Source organism: Phaethon aethereus, assembly GCF_964289735.1.
Source record: "Phaethon aethereus genome assembly, chromosome: 12".
NCBI classification, from domain to species: domain Eukaryota; kingdom Metazoa; phylum Chordata; class Aves; order Phaethontiformes; family Phaethontidae; genus Phaethon; species Phaethon aethereus.
In genome coordinates, this window is record NC_138588.1 from 1,583,133 (window position 1) to 1,588,394 (window position 5,262).

Below are 5,262 nucleotides of genomic sequence, written 5' to 3' on the forward strand. Positions count from 1 at the left end.
GTCGAGCCCCAGAGCGCCCGGCGCAGAGGCTCCGGGTGCTGGCAGCTGGCACGGGGATGGTCCCAGCGTGCCCGCAGCCATGGGACCCCCAAGGACCACGGCCACGCTGCCGGTGCCGCTGGCACAGACGGGTCAGGATGTGGCCCCCGTCACTCTGGAGCTCCCCAGCCCCTGCGAGGGCCGGCATGCCTCAGAGAGGGTCCTGGGCACGGACAGAGAGACCATTATTCTCTGGGGAACTCATGGCGGCTATTGTACAGGCGGGGAGCAGGGATGCTCGGAGAAGGCATCCAGGGCTGGGCGGTCCGAAGGGGCGGCCGGGGCTCCGAAGGGACCCTCACCCCTGCACTGCCAACGCTCGGGCTTCAGCGACAGTGCCGGCACCTTCGGCCCCGGCAGCCAGCCTCCCAGGTCCTGCCGTCACCAAAACCAAACAGCATTAACTCTGCGACGGCGGTGCCCGGCGCTGGCATCCCCCGTCCCCAACACGGGCACATGCACGTCCCCGTGCCAGCCCCCGCCGCTCGCCCCGCTGTGCCACGGGGCTTTTTGGCTGGAGCGCAGCTATTTCCCACCCTTCGGCGCAGGAGGTGGGTGAGGATTTTTCCGTAAGGGCCCGACAGCTTGTTTGAGGGATTCGCACGGCAGGTTGTCGGCGGAAGAAACCACAGAGGGGAAAACCCGGGTCCGCACCCCAGCGGGAGGACGGGGCTGCGGTCGGCACCCGGCCAGGGAGAGCAGCACGTTGCGGCTTGCAGGAGCAGCTCCTGCCGCGGCGCTGAGCAGGAGCAGGCGCTTCCTCGGCCGTCTTTTTAAGTGAGCGTGGAGCAACAGGTCGGAAAGACTGAATTTTGGTGCAGCAAGGCGGCCGTCACCCCGCCTGCTCGAGGCTGCCCGGGTTTCCCATCAAGCAGGGTCCCGGTCGTGCTTACCGGCTGCGTGCCATGGCGGGACCCCCAGCTGGGCTCGGGTCCGAGGGGATTAGCCCTATTTCTCCGCTCCCTGCAACTCGAGCGATGTCTTGGCTGCTCCAGCACAGCCCCGGCACAGCCCCTCCCTGGGCAGTTTTGCTCCTGGGGCTTTTCACGGCGATGCTCGAGGCTCTGCAGACCGACTCCGGCCGGAGAGCCGCAGCGAGGGGGCTTTGCCAACAGCTTTGCGATGAACAAAGGAGCGCGGGATTTCTGGGAGCTGGGCTTGGCGCTGGTCCCCTCCCAGCTCGGGAACGATGGGATTCACAGATTTGTGGGGGACTCTAGCAGCTGGCTCCGTCACGTAGATTTTGCCTGCTGCCAGATTTGGGTAATTACACACTGACTCGGGAGATAGGAATCCAGGATTCGACTCCTTCGAGCTCCCTGCTAGCTGGGTAATGAATTGAGCTATTCATCATTTGATAAAATTTCCATGAAAAGAAGAAGAAGGGGGGGGGCCGACCCTGCCTTGCATTTGCAGGGTATGAATTGCAGCGCCCAGCGAGCCCGCTGGCCACAGACGGGCAATATGAAAGCGCCAGATTAATGCTGCATTGAATCACAATTAAAACTCATTAAAAAGCCGCAGGCCAGACAAGTTGCCTTTGATGAGAGTAATACTTCTTGAAATGGGGAGCTTCCATTTTTAGACTCAAAGCGGCCCGTTATGCTTGTGCCCACCCCCCAGAAATCCCACCACAGCTGAAGATCAGGGAACGTCATCCCTGTTGCAGACAAGGGGACTCGTTCTGTACTTCATTAACAGTTCAGTACTGGCTGCCTTGTTCCATCCCGGCCCAGCCGGTAAGCAACGCGAGCTCGTTACCCCCGGCCAGCTGCGGCACCACGCACCGTTACGTGACCTCCACCCACCATGAAAGCAGCCCCCCCAGAAGAGCCGCCACCCCCCCGTACCTGCCTCCAACCCACCTCGGGAGCCCGTTTCGCACCGTTACCTATTTATGAGCAGCGTCTGCCTGGGCAGCCCAAACGAGCGAGGCCTTCCCGACCGCCGCGTGGCTGAACCCTAACTAAAAATATATGGTAGCTTTGATTTTAAGGCAGTGAGAGGCAGAGAAAGCCCCGCTCCCCCCGCACCCTCCGCGGGTTGTTTCTGCCGTCACCGCTGCGGCCGTGCCCCTCTCCCGCCGGGAAGAGCGTCCGCCCCGCGTCACGGCGCCGTGCCGGCGGCTCGCCGTGACACTCGCTCCTGCGCGGGGACCCGGTCCCGCTCCCTGCTGCGCAGCCCCGGCTGGGTTCGGGGGGAAAGGAGCCCTCTTGATCCAAACACCATGAGCAAAACCCACGCTATGATAAATCCCGTGAATCCCTGGAGATGTTGGTTAGCCGGCACCTAATCCATGAACGTGAGCTTTATTAATGTTACTCGGAGGCGTTTCTCAAGCTTCAGAGCACGCACAGCGCTTCACCAAATCCCTTTTCAGCGAACCGCTGAGAGAAGAATTCACCCACTATTTCTCCAAAAATAAAGTCAAGCCGTGCCGTCCAAAGCCTCATTTCTGCAAGGCCATTTTCCCTGATAACATGGCCCAGTGCCTTCAGTCAAGCTTCCTATTGATTGAACCGGGATCAGCTTTTCCATGGGATCAGCGTTTGCCCCAGACACTCTAAATCTGCCCTTACGGCCGAGGCAGAGGACACTGCGACTCGCCGTCACGAACGTCATTTCGGCTGCCGCCGTCACGGCTTTGTAACCGTAACCTCCCAATCAAGGGCCGCTGCGGTAATTACTCTTTACCCGTGTTAACGTATCATTTATTTACTGCGTTTGATCACGACGGGCCATAGCTGCAATTTCCTCTCTGCGTTTTGGTTTTGGCTTCATCTGCTCACCGAACTATGAGGACGAGCCGTTATTTAGGCAGCGTGGCTTGATGACTAATGCCAATTAATACACAATAAAGCCAGAAGAGACCATGGGGTAATTCAGGCTAACGCACGTTGCGGGACCTCCCAGATGGCATTTAAACTGCGTCTTTTAGAAAAACCTCCAGTCATTTAAAAACTATATTCCCAAAATTAACATGCCCCCAGGCCCCCACTAACTTGTGTTCATGGTTAATTATATTTAGGGCTTTGGAAACGGCCTCTGGCGATGGGTGGGAGCTGGAAGCACCATTGCCATACCAAGGGACTTCTGCCGTGCCTCTGCCTGCCAAAATACACCCAGCACAACCCCGGCTCGCAGGGTAAATTTATCTAGTCCTTCCCTGACTGCAGGATTCCCGCTTGTGTATCTCCCCAAAGATCCCGTTACCTTTTTGACGGCAAATGAATTCAGAGAGCCCAGCCGTGGGCTCTTCCCTCCCGCTTCTGTTCTCCATCCTGTGACTCACATCCCTTCTCCCCCGAGCCCCGTGCCGCCCGCCCGCCATCAGCCGGGCTCCGCGCTCTTCCTGCTGGCTGGTATAAAGCAGAAAGTCATCCGGGGTGAGGAATTACTCACCCAGCCCTGCTAAACCACAGCCGTCGAGAAATTCCCCGTTTGCCATGAGACCCGGGCCTGTCAGCACTGTTTGCCTACTGCCTTTATGAATTAGCTTCATAACACGGCCCCTTTTCTTTGTACAGAAGACATTTGGGCTGGTTTTCTGTTTGCAAGCAACAGAGACCAAAGGCGAGCCCCAGGCCCTCACAGGACCGGCTGATCTACAGCAGGGATGAAGCTGCCCCCAGTTCCTGCAGCATCTTCTCAGCTGAAGGCCACCACCTCGCCGGCTCTTACTGCAGAGCCTGGAGAAAGCCCTGGCCAGGCAGAGCTGGTGTGGCATGGCGTGGCATGGCATTGGTATTGGCATGGCATGGCATGGCATTGGCATGGTGTGGCGTGGCATGGTGTGGCATTGGTATTGGCATGGCATGGCGTGGCATTGGCGTGGCGTGGCATAGCATGGCATGGCATGGCATTGGTATTGGCATGGCATGGCATTGGCATGGCATGGCATGACACGACATGGCATTACAGGGCATGGCATGGCAGGGCACGCAATGCAACGATGCCAGGGAGGTATCATAGGGTTTGGGCAGGTCCCCAAGCGTGAGGCGTGGGCTCTTTTTGCCTGTCAATCAGTCCTTCTCCGTCCTATTTATAACCTGCTTAAACTCTCCTGGGCAGCAAACTCCCCCAAAAGAGCGAGGTCTGGGGGTGCGCCGCGGCTGCTTGCGTTTCTTCCCGTGGGAGGGAAGGGGGTGGCTCGGGACATGGATGAAACCAGCTTGTTTCGCACACTGACAGCAGATATTTCTGCCCCCATTCCTTGCCTTCCCCCCAGTCCCCCCACACACCGAGAAAAGCTTTTCGTGCCTCCCCATGCCTCAGGCTCGCGCTGGGACGGCTCTGCCTGGCGTTAGGCATCCTGATTTTCAAATCAATCTTCCTCTAAGGATGAATTGCTCAGGAATATTTGCAAAGTTTGTAAAATCCTACCCATGGCTCCTGTTTTCAGCACCACCGGGGGAGCGGCCCCAGCATGGGAGGAGTTGTTGCTGGAACGCCATAAATGCCTGTCCCTGACAGCACTGGGAGCTGTGGGCTTTACTGGTTTTAGTGAGACACCATTACTGGTAATTAGACACCCACAGCTAGGCATGATGCGAAGACCCCAGAAGTCCCCCAGTTCTCCCCGGTTCTCCCCCCTTCACCTGCCCCACCATGGGAACACACATGCAATTCCGGGTCCCCAAACCTCCTCCTTCCCTCCAGGCTTGGGTGCCGGACCTGTCCCCGAGTCCCCACCTCACGCTGACTCCTGGCACCCAAAACCACAGAGAAAACACATCTCCTCTCCCACGGGTGCTCGTGCCACTTTCTTTTTCCCCTGCCACACCAGCCCGGGCCGTGTGTGCCAGCCTCGCGCCAGCGGGAAGGATCCAGTGAGTTGAGGACACATTCGGACCCAACGCTGTGGCAGGTCGTGAGCCGGCTCTTGGGGTTTCTTTAGTTTTCATCAGGATAGTCCATATTGCAAGAAATAGTATCTATAGGGTGGATTAGAGCTTTATAGCGCTTTAGCAAAAGCGTACATTGTGCACACAGTATAGCTCTTCCCAGTTTCACCTCCATTCCCTCAGAATTAACAGCGGAGTCCTTTCCCACCCTCCTGAGGGTGCTTTCCTGACAGCCCTGTGGCCTTTTCTCAACGTAGCTCTGAATAAATCTATTTGCACTCAGGAAAAAATCTGTTAATGAGCACTACAAATTAGTCAGCCTGGCTTAAAACTGTGACGCTTGCTATCAGTAAGTTTGTAGTTCTTTCAACCCAACTGA